This window comes from Macaca mulatta, chromosome 10 (genome assembly GCF_049350105.2).
Source record: "Macaca mulatta isolate MMU2019108-1 chromosome 10, T2T-MMU8v2.0, whole genome shotgun sequence".
Taxonomy (NCBI): domain Eukaryota; kingdom Metazoa; phylum Chordata; class Mammalia; order Primates; family Cercopithecidae; genus Macaca; species Macaca mulatta.
The window spans coordinates 92,173,007-92,189,679 of record NC_133415.1 but is presented as its reverse complement, the minus strand read 5'-3'; the positions used below and the strand labels follow the sequence as shown (position 1 = coordinate 92,189,679).

General features: G+C 44.2%; 1 protein-coding gene across 1 annotated transcript in view; it reads right to left on the bottom strand.

Annotated features, from left to right (window-relative positions):
- LOC144332162 (uncharacterized) overlaps window positions 1–16,673 on the bottom strand; it is a 402,040-nt gene that overhangs the window by 139,222 nt on the left and 246,145 nt on the right. The window contains exon 4 of the transcript XR_013399943.1: window positions 11,873–11,931. The gene's annotated coding sequence lies outside the window, so the exon portion shown is untranslated. The remainder of the gene's footprint in view (window positions 1–11,872; window positions 11,932–16,673) is intronic.

Here is a 16,673-nt window from a genome sequence, read left to right as displayed (position 1 = left end):
AGCAGGCATTGTTGCGATGAATACGAAGGGATTGCAGAGTGAATTGCTGCTTCATTGCCAAGTGTTTCCGATTCCCTGCTCCTGCCATCTGTGTCCTCCGGAAGACACACAGAAGTAAAGGTCCAAACGGGGGCTGGCTACAGTCTGGTGAGGAGGGTAGCTCCCCAGGCAAGGGGAGCCCTAAGGAAGATGAGTGGGAGCATAGGTAGGGGTCAGAGGAGTGCAAGAAAATTCATTGTCTCTGCATGGTCAAGTTCTAGACTTACAGAAACCTAAACACACGATCAGATGTAGGACCCTCAAACCCACTCAAGCATTAACAATCCCACTCTCAGAAACCCAAACACCTGCACTCCCATACGGACATGCACACACACACACACACACACACTCATACACATTCATTCATTCATTTAACAAATAGTGAGTATTTACTCTGTACCAGTGACTATGCTAAGTACATGGCCCCTATCTTCTTGGAGTTTACCTTCAGACACACAACACATGTACATGCACAAGCACACACACATATACACACAGACCCATATATAGAAACACACAGACATGCAGACACATGTATGCACGCACACAGACACACATGCACACACATAAGCACGCAGACAGGTCACATATAAACAAGCCTGAGATACTCATGCTTACTCATACTCATACTCAACTGAGATACTCATGCTTTCCCTCTAGTCCCACTCATTCACATGTACACACTTCATGCATAGTTACAACCAAAATGCAACACCAGCCAGAGGGAAGAAAATGAAACAATTAATTACCTAGTTGTGCTTTAATTCTGAAAACATGGCTCTCTTTTAACTCAGAGGTTGTCAGTCCAAGACTGTTGTTCTTACCAAGAGCTTGATGTGTCTTTAGTCCATCTATTTGATAGTTCTATATTTAACACTTTTAATTGCTAATATTTCCAATCTGGGTTTAAAATACTGCAGTAAGGCCAGACATCATGATTCATGCCTGTAATCCCAACACTTTGGGAGGCCAAGGTGAGAGGATCCCTTGAGCCCAGGAGTTCAAGACCAGCCAGGGCAACATAGTGAGACCTTGTCCATACAAAAAATTTAAAAAAAATTAGCCAAGGGTGGTGGCACACACCTGTGGTCTCAGCTACTTGGGAGGCTGAGGTGGGAGGATTGCTTGGGCCCAGGAGGTAGAAGCTACAGTGAGCTGTGTTCACACCACTGCACTCCAGCCTGGGCAGCAGAGTGAGACTCTGTCTCACATAACATAACATAACATAACATAACATAACATAACATAACATAACATAACATGTTGCTGTGATATGGCACCTGGTAATGGAAATATAGCTCAGAGAGCAATTATCCTCTACGGTATAATGCAGCATAATGGAAGGACATTGGCCCCATGAAATTATCCAGGCAGAGCTCTCCCGGGTTCTCCAACTGCTATTTAACAATGGCAGCAAAAACAAAAATAATGATAGCTAACATTTATTGAGCACTCTCTGTATGCAAGGCAGTGTGCTTAATGCTTCACATGGAACATTTACATTTCATTCTTGCAACAATCCCATGAAGAGAGTACTGTTATTATGCCCATTCTGCAGATGATGAAATTGAAGCTTGGCAAGGTTAGCCAGCATGTCCAGTGACACCAGGCAACTGGTAGTGGAGTCAGTAGTAAAATCCAGGCAAACTGACCATAGAACTTGATTACTCTTTATATGCAGCTATTGCTGCAAAATGAATCAGTCCAAAGTCATTATGGCCCTTGTGTCTTCTGGGCACTGACTGGGATCAGCCAGGCAGCTCTTGCTTAAGGTCTCTCACAGGCAAGGACTACGATGAGGCAAATGAGGCACTCACTTTGGGCACACATTCTAAAGGGATGCCAAAAAAACTCAGTCATTGAGATAAATAATATTTCAACTGATACTTTTAAAAAATCAAAACTAATGCAAAACATCTGTGAACAGAACATCAAACTTTAAAGACAGGGTCAGCATTACTGGTGTTTCCTTTTGCCCCAGGCTCCTCTATGGCTGGCTCAGCACTGTTGCCCCTTCTCACTGTTCCTGCCCCAGTCCCTGCCCTTTCTCAGGGAGCTAGAAACAGCTGAAGGTCTACTCACTCATGGCGCGTGCCCAGACTGGGAAGACTCAAACAGCTGGGCTCTAGGACAGCTGGGGTTCCTTGGGCATCTGTATATCTACATGATCTCCCCACATGGTCCCTTCAGATGGCAGCTTCAGGGCAGCTGGATTTCTTACACAGAGGTCCAAGGCATCAAGGGTTGTGTCTTGAGAGAGAGCCAGGAGGAAGCTGTGTATCTTTTTTTTTTTTTTTTTGAGATGGAGTCTCACTCTGTCACCCAGGCTGGAGTACAGTGGCACAATCTCAGTTCACTGCAACCTCCACCTCCTGGGTTCAAGTGATTCTCCTGCCTCAGCCTCCCAAGTAGCTAGGATTACAGGCGTGCACCACCACGTATGGTTAATTTTTGTATTTTTAGTAGAGATGGGGTTTCATACTATTGGTCAGGCTGGTCTCGAACTCCTGACCTCATGACCTGTCCGGATTGGCCACCTAAAGTGCAGGGACTACAGGTGTGAGATACCACACCTGGCCAAAGCTGTATATCTCTTATGACCCAGCCTTGGAAGCCCAGAGCATCAATTCCATAGGATGCTGTTCATTAGAAGTGAATGACTAAAACCAGTCTATATTCAAGGAGAGGGATAAAGACCCCACCTCCTGATTTGACACATGTTCTACAGCCACCATGTTCTTAAACCACTGCCCTGGGAATGGGCCATCCCTCTTTCTCTATGCTGGAACCCATAGTGAGCCAGCTGCCCCCCTGCTGACACCCAATGAGGTGTCCACTTCGGTCACATATTGTTTAAGTGTGAGTACATCTGTGTCAAATCCTGGGTGCACCAATGGGAGCCTGCCACCCATATGAGTATCTGGCCAGGAGAATATCCAAATTTCAGAGTGTGGCATTAACCTTTCAGGGCTGTACTCCCAAGTACTGCCGTGCTTCCTTCCTTATCACCAGGTCAATTTGGGAGGTGCCAGCAATTTTTTTCAGGCTAATTACCCATCAGCTATTGTTGATCTAACTAGAGAGTCAGGTTTTTTGTTTTTTTTTTTTGTTTGTTTGTTTGTTTGTTTTTTGTCATTGTGAATGCTGGTGGAGAGGAAGGTCTCCTGTCCTTGAGGGGTAGTAGAGAGTGTCTTTGAATTTAGATGAGTATCACTAAAATTCCCTTGGTATCACCTCCAGCAAAGACCTACTGCTAATATGGCTTTTTAATCTCTCTTGAGCATCTTATTTTATCTATCCATAAAATGGGTGCAGTAATGCCAGTTGTATAGTTTTATGGTGTAAAGATGAAATAAGCCAAGCCTGAAATAAGGTGTAAACAGTACAGTATGTAACAGATTCTCCATAATTGTTAGGACTTCTTTTCTTCAATCACCTTGATCCTATTTCTTCCCATCCCTGCCTTGTCCAAAGTTTTTGTGTCTAGCACAAGGATCTCAGCAGCAGAACTGCAAAATTATTTCAGACATGGAAATTACACTATCATATTAGAAGTGCTTTTATCAGAATCTAAAAAAGGAAAACAAGCCACAAGCAAAGAGAGTTTATCCCAGGAAATTGGCTGTAATGCTGATGAAAGGACTGAGAAACCAAACAGAGAGGAAACCCAGAGATTGACAACAGCAGGAAGCTGCTACCACCCAGAGACAGAGGGAGGAGGTGGGGTTACGAGGAGCCAGGGGCCATGCTCATGCATAGAAAGTGTCCCCTAACAACAGGAGCCATCAAAGAAGCACAGATGCTACCACCTTAAGATGCAGAAGGGGAGAAGTACCCTGGCCTCTGTCTTCCTCTAATCCTCTAATTTCCCGTCAGCACCTACTATTGGCTAAGCCCAGCCAGAAACCAGTTAATGTGGGAGTCTGGAAAAGGCAGCCTGCACGGGTCAGCCCCCCTATGACACAGAACATAGCAAGGAAGGATAAGGGATGAATCAGAGCAAACCGGTCAGGCACAGCACAGCACCCATGAAGTTCAGTGATGGGTAATGGTGATGATACATACATGAATTTTAACTAAAATTACTATGTAATAACCAAGCTCCATGATGTCATTTAATCCTCACTATTGCATATGGAGCAGCAGGTTTTGTTATCCCCATAGAGATGAAGAAACTGGTGATCAGAGAGGTTAAGTTCTTTATTCAAGCTCATAAAACTAATAGGAATGAAGTCAAGATACCATTCCAAGCAATCTATCCCAAGATCCCATGCTCAGAATCATTCTATTCAGAACCAGATCATGCACTTTGGAGTCAAAGTGGCTTGAATTCCAGGTCTCTCATTCTCTACCCTGCATGTTCCTGTGTTCTCAGGTTCCTCGTCTGCAAAATACAGATAACAGTGGCTTCATCTACAGGGCTGTTGCAAAGAATGAATGAGATCAACTGCATTTAGTAAGCACTCAGAAGTGTTTTTATTTTCATACTGCTGCTCCTCTGTGAAAATTCAAGATCCTGTTCAAAGAAGAGAAAGGATTCAAGGTTATAGGGAACCTGTGAGGAAGGAGTTAAAAATCAAAGATGGCTGCAAGGAAAACCTGCCCTGAGACTGATGATTGGTGTGTCTGTGGCACATACTGTCAGGCAACTCCCACATCCCCTTGGCACCCCAAAGATCCTACAGCTGCAGCAGACCATTCTCATCCATTAAGAAGTTTCCTCCTCAAGCACATGTATCTTTCTACATATGGCTACACACTTCCTGAATAACTCAGCCAGTGTGTGTGATAGCCCAGGAATACAAGAGATGCCACAGGGTTAAGACAAAGAGGAGTGTGTCTCAACCAATGAGAGGCAGGAGCTAGCGGAAAATGCCCCAACTTCTTTGCCCCTTGGTGAGCATTTATGATGCATGTCAAACATATGTTCAGAGGGTCCCCAGCAGAACTAAGCCCCAGTTGCCCAAAGTGCTACCCGGTCAATGACACACTCACTGATGACACTCTCCACCTTCCCCATTCCCTCATTCCCTGTACTTCCCAGGATCACCTCCCAAACAAACTATTGCCCCCAAATCTTATCTCAGTGTCTGCTTTTGGAAGAACCTAAACGAAGATATTGCTCCTTTATACTTTTCCCTACTTCCCAGCCACTGCTCTCTCCCTGGGATAAGCAGGAGTGAGAAACAACTCTGCCCAGTCAGTACTTCATCCTATCTTTGGTACAGAAACAATGGCAATCTGTTCTGAGAAACAATGGCAGCCTGTATGATTTGATGGAGATCATACAAATGCCCAAGCCCAACAGGCTACAAATCTGCCCTTCCCCAGTGGATGCTCTCAAAGACTCTGCATCTTGGGGCTAGCTCTGTGTTGGGTCAGATACTCACTACAGCTCTTCCCCCAGCAAAAGGAAAAAATTGCACGTACACACTCAGAACTCAGTGGGATCCCCTGTAGAGTCAGGCTTCCGTCCCTGCAAATTATTTTTTGCTAATCAATATGTTTAATAAATAATATTCCAGTTGATTTCATTACTGGCAATACACAAATCAATAGAAGGTTATTGCATGATAACTTCCCATTGATATTGTAATCCTCCTGATTTAATAAATGTTGCTTTTCTGAGGATTGCTGTTTGCATTACAAATTGAAGGAAGAAAGACAAAAATAATAATAATAATTCCATTGCAAAGCCAAGGCTGCAGCCTAATAAGAAAGTGGCACAGGAGTAAGTGGGGGCTCTTCAGCTTCTGTCTACCTTGGCCTGAGTCACAGCCCAGCCCTGCCCAATTCTTTGTTAGCCTCTTTGGTTGGACTCCAGAACAGAATGAAGGAAAAGTCTTGGCTAGAAGGCTTTCCAAACACCCCTTTGCAAGGGTGTAACCTTTATTTTCCTTTGCAAATCCTGGCCAGGAACTCCTTAATGAATGAAAACCCCAAACAGGATGAAGATAAATGGTGTCAAACGATAACCTTGGAGGTTCAAATCTGCTCTCAAATCCTGATGTGCCAAAGCCACAGGGAACCTTGGCTATTGTCTAGTGCAGAGTTTCAATTATTAGGCCATGAGTAATAGCATCAGAATCACTGAGAAAACTTAATATAATGCAGATTCCTATAGCCCCAATCCCAGAAATCATGGATCAGTATGGCTCATATAGGGCCTGGGAAAATGCATGTTTTTAATATTGACGCATAAAACATTATCAAACTTTAAAAGACAATCATGACTCTTACGCAAATATAAAATGAAGATACGTTGAAGATGTTTAACCTATTAATTAACTATGGAATCAGTAAGATGTTATGATGGGTTCAAAAGATAACTCAAAGTATCACACTTTTGTAGTTGATTCAGTTCATGCTGAAATGAATTTACAAATAGATATACAACTGGCTTTGAGAGTGCTGAAGAGGGATTATCCCTGCATCACCAGACAAAATGTGCATGTCTATGAGCAGCTATCATTTGCGCTGCTTTCAGTTAACTACAACTTACAAAGGTGTAAAAAAGCTCAAAGATATTAAAGATCACTGAACCCTTATAGAATCTGTTAAATCTAGCCTAAAGCTGACTCCTCCCTACATATTTTAGGTCCAGCCTAAAGTTTTCTCAGTACATTGTGAACTATTACCTAAATGGAATTGTAAACAGACTGTAGCCTACTCTTCTGCCAATCACTGAGTTTTGGCCAATCAAATGCGGTAAATTGTTTAAACCGTGTTCAAATGAGGCAAACACTGAGCTATAACGAATCTGGCTATTTCTGACCTCACTCCTATTTTCTGTCACTTTCCTTTTCCTGTCCACAAATCTTCTTCCACCATGTGGCTGTGCTGGACTCTCTGAGCCTACTCTGGCTTGGGAGGCTGCCCAGTTCATGAATCATTCTTTGCTCAATTAAACTCTCATTTAACTTGGTTGAAGTTTTCTTTTAACAAATCAGATTGCCCAGAAGGGTACCAGAATGCAATTCTGACTCTCAGTACTTAGAATCAGATCAAATTCCACAAGTAAAGGACACAGTCCTTGACAAGACTGCCTTAAGACACCAGCCACAAGCTTGAAAGTCCCCAGCCTACCCACACTTCTGACCAACTAGCTACAAATTCAGAGGTTCCTTCAGATTCAATAATTCACTGGAATAGCCCACAGAACTCAGGAAAGTGCTATAATTATGATTAGAGCTTTATTACATAGGATTAAATCAGGACCAGCCAAGAGAAGAGACCAGACCCATAGCATGAAGTATGGGAGGGCTTCAAACACAAGGTTTCCATGTCCTCAGGACATGTTACCTTCTTAGCACATAGATGTGTATCACCAACCAGGGAAGTTCACCTGAGCTCCAATGTCCAGAGTTTTTACTGGGATTTCACTATGGATTGAATGAATCATTGACCATGTGGCTGAACTCAGTCCCTAACCCGCCTCCACTCCCCAAAAGTCAAACTGACATCACTTCACTAAAAGCTCCAACATCTTAATCACATGGTTGGTCTTTCTGGTGTGGCCAGCTCCCATCCTGAAACCATCCAGGGACCACCATTAGTCACCTCATCAGCATGAAGTCAGATGTGTCTGAGATGCCATTCATGAATAACAAACACATTCTTAACAGTCCAGAAATTCCAAGGGATTAGAGGCTCCCTCCCCAAAACAAGGAGCAAAGGCCAGCCAAATTCTTTATTACACAACAGGTGTGTTAGACACCTTGATTTCTATTAAAAATGCCCAGTTATATTTTGGTCCATTTCAAATAAGTTAATGTTTTCTCTATAATAAATACAGAAAACTGTATAAATCACAAGTCAATAGTTTGAAGAGTCTTCAAAAGTGAACACACCCATGTAACCAATACCCAGGTCAAGAAATGGAGCATGATTAGCACCCAAGAAAAAAAATCCCTACTGTCACTGTTCCCCCAGGGGTAATCACTATTCCGACTGCTAACATCATAGATGCCTCTTGTCAGTTTTGCTAACTCCCTATAAATGTAATCATTCAGTAAATTTGTGTCTGGGCATCTTTTACTCAACATCCTCTCTGTGGGTGTAGTTATAACTTGTTCATTCATATTGCTATATAGTTTCACATTGTGTGGAAGACACACACTCTTCAGGAATAAAGTCAAGTTGGGGAATTGGAATTGGTCCAGCACCAGCCTTCTCCCCACTTTACAGAAGCCGAAACCACATTACCAAGTAGGCAATGTGATTGTTCAAGACAGAAACCTCATTTGAGCAGAGGCTGCTGTTATCTCAAGGACTATCAAAGCCCTCATGGTCAGGGGTCAAATCAGGGCAGCTTGGGACAGAACTGCCCATCCCAATTAGTAAGACTAAAGCTGGTAGTCAGAGGGCAGGGCAGCTGAGCAAAGATGGCAAGATGTGGGGGAAGAACAAAGGAGAAAAGCAAAGGATGGAAGATAGGAGAGAGAAAGAGCAAAGGGAAAGGAGGGGGAAGGAAAAGCAACAGAGTGAAAAAGGGAGACATGGAGAGACTTAAAGTGAGAAGGTGGGATTGGGAAAAAGGGAAAGAAAGCAGAAGGGAGGGACAGGCTCAGATCAGAGATAAGGGCTCCTGACATCCCCAACACTCCACCCTGTGAATGTGGGAGCTATCAGCCCCCTGGAACTCTCCTCCTTTCCCTGGATCCCCCATGGGGTCTGTCGTCTCTGCATCCATCCAGTAACTAGGTCACACCCACACATGAGGGGAACCCTGGGGATGATGTTCTTCTGCCCAGTCTACTGGGGAGCCAATATTGTGCAGAAATTCAGTGCTGCCATCCAGGGTCTAATTGCCTCCTTGAAGGTAAAATGTGCTCTCCCCGCCTGAGTAGAAAGCACGGAACAAAGCACCCGTGCTCACCTCTGACTCCTACAAAAATGTAGATGCCCAAACACTCTCTCAGACATGAGAAGAAGAGTCAAAGGAAGGAAGACACATTTACTGAGTGGCTACTATATGTTTACTGAGTGTCAGACACTGTCTCAGGGACTTCCCCTAAAAATTGAGCTTAAGATAGGTTGAGATGCTTGCTAGGGTAGAATAAGATTAAGGAGAGCTTGACCTCAAGAGTTGTGTGAATCCAGAGTCCATTTGTATGCATGTGTGTGTATGAGGGTACATGATTTTAGTATAGCATAGCATAGCATGCCTGGGCCTGGCTGGCTAAACCTCAATTCAGACTTTAATACTAACTAGCCAAGCGAACTTGGGAGAATCTATTGATTTCCCTGGATCTCAGATTCTTTATCTATAATACGAGGATAATAATAGTTTTTACCTCGTGGAGTCATTGTGAGGAAGACATGATAACATACAAGTAAAGTGCTTAAGAATGTTCTTTGCACATAACTAGGCTTTACTTTGAGTTATCATTATTGCTATCTCCATTTTTATTATTTTTATTATCTTAATTGCCATCAATATCTTCAATACTACTACACGATATCAGTCTAGATAAATCCGGGGAGTCCCTCAGCACCCATCAATCAGTGTGTAAAGCCATTCCTTGGTACTCCCCAAAGCCCAGGCCAAGTAGAAACTAAACCCCAAGCAAAGCAGCCCTAAGTAGGGGAGGTGCCTGTGTGCAGCCCCACTTATTCCACTTGTTCTGTCTCTACTTCTCTTTAGCTTCACTACATAAATTGACCAAGGTAGCCATGCTAGGTCCAAGCTGCCTCTTGTCCCTTTAGTTCAGCTTCTATAGCTAACTGGTTCAATAATTATTCTCTAATTCATAATTGCTAAGAGAAGATCTAGATGACCCAATTTATCCCTTCCAGCTATGCTGGACAAGTCAATGTATTAGTTCGTTTTCACACTGCTGATACAGACAGACCCAAGTCTGGGAAGAAAAAGAGATTTAATTGGACTTACAGTTCCACATGGCTGAGGAGGCTTCAGAATCACGGTGGGAAGTGAAAGTCACTTCATACATGGTGGCGGCAAGAGAAAAAATGAGGAAGAAGCAAAAGCAGAAACCCCTGATAAATCTATCAGGTCTCATGAGACTTATTCACTATCATGAGAACAGCACAGGAAAGACTGGCCCCCATGACTCAATTACCTCCCCCAGGCCCCTCCCACAACATGTGGGAATTCTGGGAGATATAATTCAAGTAGAGATCTTGGCGGAAACACAGCCAAACCATGTTATTCTGCCCCTGGCCCCTCCAAATCCCATGTCCTCACATTTTGAAACCAATCATGCCTTCCCAACAATCCCCCAAAGTCTTAATTCATTTCAATATTAACCCGAAAGTCCACAGTCCAAAGTCTCATCTGAGACAAGACAAGTCCCTTCCACCTATGAGCCTGTAAAATCAAAAGCAAGCTAGTTACTTCCTAGAAACAAAGGGGAGGTACAGGTGTTGAGTAAATACAACCATTCCAAATGGGAGAAATTGGCCAAAACAAAGGGGTTAAAGGGCCCATGCAAGTCTGAAACTCAGCAGGGCAGTCAAATCCCAGAGCTCCAAAATTATCTCCTTTGACTCAATGTCTCACATCCAGGTCATGCTGATGCAAGAGGAGGGTTCCCATGGTCTTGGGTAGCTCTGCCCCTGTGGTTTTGCAGGGTACAGCCTCTCTCCTGGGTGCTTTCACAGGCTAGTGTTGAGTATCTGCACCTTTTCCAGGTGCACGGTGCAAGCTGTCGATGGATCTACCATTCTAGAGTCTGGAGGACAGTGGCCCTCTTCTCACAGCTCCACTAGGCAGTACCCCAACAGGGACTCTGTGTGGGGACTCCAACCCCACATTTCCCTTCTGCACTGCCCTAGCAGAGGTTCTCCTTGAGGGCCCCAACCCTGCAGCAAACTTTTGCCAGGGCATCCAGGTGTTTCCACACATCTTCTGAAATCTAGGCAGAGGTTCCCAAACCTCATTTCTTGACTTACGTGCACCCACAGGTTCAACACCACGTGGAAGCTGTCAAGGCTTGGGGCTTCCACCCTCTGAAGCCACAGCCTGAACTCTACCTTGGCCCCTTTCAGCCATGGCTGGAGTGGCTGGAACACAGGACACCAAGTCCCTAGGCTGCACACAGGAGACTGTGAGCCCAGTCCACAAAACTACTTTTTCCTCCTGGATCTCCAGGCCTGTGATGGGAGGGGCTGCCGTGAAAGTCTCTGACATGGCCTGGAGACATTTTCCCCATGGTCTTGGGGATTAACATTAGGTTCCTTGCTACTTATGCAAATTTCTGCAGCTGGCTTGAATTTCTCCTCAAAAAATGGGTTTTTCTTTTCTACTACATTGTCAGGCTGCAAATTTTCTGAATTTTTATGCTCTGTTTCCATTTTAAAATGGAATGTTCTTAACAGTACCCAAGTCACCTTTTGAATGCTTTGCTTCTTAGAAATTTCTTCCTACAGATACCCTAAATCATCTCTCTCAAGTTCAAAGTTCCACAAATCTCTAGGGAAGGGACAAAATGCTGCCAGTCTCTTTGCTAAAACATAACAACAGTCACCAACAGTAACAACAAACATCCCAACAAGTTCCTCATCTCCATCTGAGATCCCCTCAGCCTGGACCTTACTGTTCATATCACTATCAGCATTTTTGTCAAAGCCATTCAACAAATCTCTAGGAGGTTCCAAACTTTCCCACATTTTCCTGTCTTCTTCTGAGCCCTCCAAACGATTTCAATCTCTGCCTGTTACCCAGTTCCAAAGTCGCTTCCACATTTTTGGGTATCTTTTTAGCAATACCCCACTCTACTAACACCAATGTACTATATTAGTCCATTTTCATGCTGCTGATAAAGACATACCCGAGTCTGGGAAGAAAAAGACATTCAATTGGACTTACAGTTCCACATGGCTGGGAAGGCCTCAGAATCATGGCAGGAGGCAAAAGGGTCTTCTTACCTGGTGGCAGCAAGAGATAAAATGAGAAAGAAGCAAAAGCAGAAACCCCTGATAACCCATCAGATCTCGTGAGACTTATTCACTACCACGAGAATGGCATGGTAAAGACCGGCCCCCATGATTCAATTACCTCTCACTGGGTCCCTCCCACAACATGTGTGAATTCTGGGAGATACAATTTAAATTGAGATTTCAGTGGGGACACAGCCAAACCATACCACATAACTAACTCACCAAGTCGTATGTGAACTGCCTTTTAGTTCGTGAATCTAGTGTGGGCCCAGTGGAGTCATTCTATGAGAGGAGAATAGAGCAGGTATGCAGAAAGGAGGAAAGGAGGCCTACTCTGCAGAGCCCAAATGCACTTCAGTTCTTTTCTCAGTTTTCTGCATAGTCTATCTTTAGGTAGTTGATGCTGTTTGTACCAAGCCTTGATCTCCTTGCCCAGGCTGGTACACCCATCACCTGGCTTCTGCGCACAGGGCTAGCCTCCTTGCCTTAAGGTAGTGTCAATTCTATTAAGTTCTTTATACACCAGAGTTCCCTATGGGATCAGGCCACAGCTCGTTTTTACCTAGAGACCACATCCTCTCTTAGCACCATCTCCTGCCCTGCCCTTCTTCCCTCAGCTCCTTTTCCCAAGAATGCTTCGTCATTACATCATTTGCCCAAGAAACCCTGCCTCAGGCTCTGCTTCTAGGCAGCCTGAGCTAAGATACCTTACGATTTATCTTCTCACTTCAGGGCTCTGACTGGATTTCTATCTCCTGCCAAGGAGAGCTCTGGGGCACTTCTTTAACTAGTTAACAAATTGTAAGCTTCCTTTCCAAGTCATTATATGAAGGTGTCTCCTATACCATATGAATGGCTTTTAGTAATTTATTTCAAGGTTGTACCAACATTTATTTAACTATTTGCCTCTTGTTAAACATATAGGCTCTTATGATTTTCTACCACATGCAATACTGTGATAAAGACTTTCAAAGTTCAAAAAATATGTATATGTATGTAAACAGTCTAATTTAGCATGTTTGGTCAAGGCAAAATCTAAATCTCCCCTTTTCTCTGCTCTCTCAAAGGGATGACTCCCCATAACCCCCACCCTCACTCCATGCCCCAACTCTTTCCCAAGTAGAGGTGGAAACAAACATCACTGTATGGGGCCTGGGCCTCTGGTCTGGTTTTGAGCATTGCGCTAGCATCGGCCGAGGTGTGACTGGTCTCACATGGTTCTTTGGGGCCGTCCCATTGGTACCTATGACTGAGATGCACAGCCACAGCCTCTGGTCATAAAGTCTCCCACATGGTAGGATCTTTGTCATGATTGCAGACACCTCATGTCTGCAAGAGCTCTCAGCACGTGTGTCCTGCTGTGGCATATAGGATCTCGGGTGCCACAGCAGTGTGGGGGCTGTCCTGGGCATGTCTCCCCAAACTCTTTCCTTACCCATTTCTAACTTAACCTCTTTTCAGTGCCACATGCCTCCAGTATCTTGCTGAATTCAGGACTTTGCAAAAGGGCCTGGAAAGTTCCCATGCAATAGTAAATTCCTTGAGAAATAAATTATCCTGTTCCTTGAGTTTCCCTAGAAATGTCTGGCTGTTTCTAATACACACTGGTTTCCTATGTTCACACTGGGTTTTTTGTTTTGTTTTGTTTTGTTTTGTTTCATTCTAAATGGAATCTTCTCTTTGTTTTTCAGAGAAGCCTCTTAGCTTACCCTTCATGGTGGAAAGTTCCAGGGGAGGAAATTGATAAAGAAATAAAAGAAAACCATTAATTGCCCCCACCTTCGAAAGAAGAAATATGTTAGGACACATTTTTTTAAAACATTAAATCTTGCTTTTTAATTGTCATTGTCATGATGATTATATTAACCATCACCATTTATTGACTACTTATTAAGTGTTTGCTCTTTACAAACATCTCAAGTCCTCTCCCAGGTTGGAGATTTTTATCCCCATTTTACAGATGAGAAAAATGAGGTCCCACATGGTTAGCCTGCTTGAAGTCAAGTCCATGAGGGCAGTGCTGCAATCAAATCTAGCCTGTCTAACCCTAGAACTCTTCATCTACTTCTCCACATCTCATGGATTATTAGGACTTATCATTAATGTTTTTGTTATGATATTTGAGAGGAAAATGTAGTCATATCTCATGCACCCAAAGTGAATGGTAGACCCCCAGGGAATGCTTTCCCTGGCCACCAAATTCTGTTTCTTCTGTTCAAGTCACAGGAAGAGTGGACCCCCAGGGAAGGCTTTCCCTGGCCACCAAATTCTGTTTTTTCTGTTTGTCATGGGACCTTCCTTTTCCCTACTGGAATGTCCTGGAAAGGGTGTGGGGAGTACCTGGTCAAAGAGGTCCTTTTACCATTCATCTCAGCCCAGAATCAGGGTGAACTTTAGTGTGAAATCCACAACTGGGATCAGTTTGACAAAAATCCTTCAGAGACATCTACAGGGCAGCTCCCTTTGGAAGAAAAGTGGAGGTCTTAAGGGAAGCAACCCTGTGGGTTATTGGCAGAGTAACAACTGTCATCCAGACTGGGACTTTCGAGAGTCGAAGGGGGAACTATTAAAAGTTGCACTGGGATGACCTACATAAACTTGGACTGACCCAGTATTAACCAGGGCACATGACCACCCTGGTCATACAGACAGAGCCAATGAAAAACAAGAATAGAGCTCCCCCTGTAGTACTTTAAGTATCAGCAGAACATCCTACTATGGGACTTTTCCCTCGGCTATTAGCATTATTATTGCCCTTTAAATATGTCATAGTCAAAGATTTGTCTTATTCTTCAGTTTGACTGCCATTGATTTTTGAAGCCCACATCTTCTTCCCCAGGGAAACACATCTTCAGCCAAATGATAGAAGGAAATGGAAAAGAAGGATTCAATTTATAGGCTTTCATTTTACAGGCATCACTTTAGGGATACAGCTGGTCCCAAAGCAGCATTTCTCAAAGGGTGGTCCAGGAACCACCTGCGTCAGAATCACCTGGGATCTTGTAAAAAATGCTAATTTCTATGTCCCAAGGAAGACTTACCAAATCAGAATCTCTGGGGATGGACCTGGGAGATGTATATTTTTTAACAAGTCCCCTAGGGGTTCTTACATGTACAGCTGGGCACACAAGAGACCACCATACCATGAAATCCAGGTAGCCTGCAGGTGATCACACCTTGATTCTGATCCCTGTACATCAGGCTGTGAGATCTCAGATCTGAGATGCCTTGCCAAGGGTTGTATCACCTCCTGCTCTCTCAGAATAAGATTCCTGGCAACACCCAGCCAGAGTGCCATGAAGAGCCCCTAAATCCCTAGTGGATCTGTCAGCCCTGGTTTAACAGTGTGCAGAGGCGGCTGGGTCTGGGGCAAGCAGTGGGCAGGTTCTTGGCTATGGCATCTGCCAGGAGGAGCTGGTAATAGGCCTGATTTATGACACTCAGCATGGGACCTGGCTGCTGAGCTCAATCACTGTGGCTCCCCACGGTGGGGTTCATGCGCTGTAACGGGCCTGGAAATTGGAGAGAAATTTACCTCCTGCTGCCGAACATTACATAACAATCAAGGGAAACAAGCAGAGGCAGGAGGGGGCCTCTTCAGCTGGCACTGGCAGCCTGGCACGGCAAAGGAGGTAGGACTGGGAATTGTCTGCTGGGGTTCTCACGCCCTCGGCAGCCTGTGCGAGCAGGTTCCAGGGTGACCCCATTAGAGCCGGCATCAGAGCCAGCCAAGATACAAGCATCAACCCAGTCACTTTTAGAAGGGATGGCTGGGGAGACAGGCTCACAGGAGGAAAAGGGCTGCTCTCTAAACTCCTGTCAGCCAGCCCAGTAGCTCCAATTCTAACAGCACTTACAGAGCATGCACCAATTAATACCTTCCTGATTTGCAACCGGGAATAATTCAAATAGGACCTGAGATTGACATCTGCAACATGAGAGGGTCTGGAACAAAATGAAGATGGGCAGGGTGAAGAGACCCAGATCAGCACAGGCCCATAGGTCATGGTGGGGAGCTTGGATTTTCTTCCAAGTGCCCTGGACAGTTGCTGAAGGACATTCTTTTGTCTAGATCAGCCACCACCCTAGAACTGCCCATAGGGTTAAGGGGCATGTGACAGCTGATTATGATAACTGAGTTCTGATGGACTCGCAAGGAACACAAGTTCTTAACTATTTATTAAAGCAGACCCAGGTAGGAGTGTATGTTGGCAACTTTGAGATGCACTGATGCACTAACACACATCAGTGGGTGATGAAACTTCCATTCTGACAAGGTGGCTGGGCCTCACAGACACTCTCCCACCCTAAATGAACCACAAAGACAAGATTCCAAGTACCACTCTTAGCTGCTGACTTCATGACCCACAAAATGTGCTGGCCTAGAAACCTACCAATTATTTTTCAATAAAAGAACTTCATCTTCTGATGAAATCTTACATAGAAGTCCAATGTATGAAATGTATTTATCACCATTGAAATTAATGATTCCTCTGTTGTATGTCATCCTGACTAGACGCATACTCCTCGAAGTCAGGGAACATGTCTGCCTCCTTCATTAGTGTATTTCCAGTACTCAAAGAGTATCTGGCATGCAGTGGACACAGTAGCATTTGTGCAATCTGGAAAAGAATGGGATTAAATCAGACACACTTCTCTTAAGGTATCAATATTAAGTGACACCAATTGTGTGCAAGCCAGGCCTTGCAATGAGTGCCAGGAGTATAACA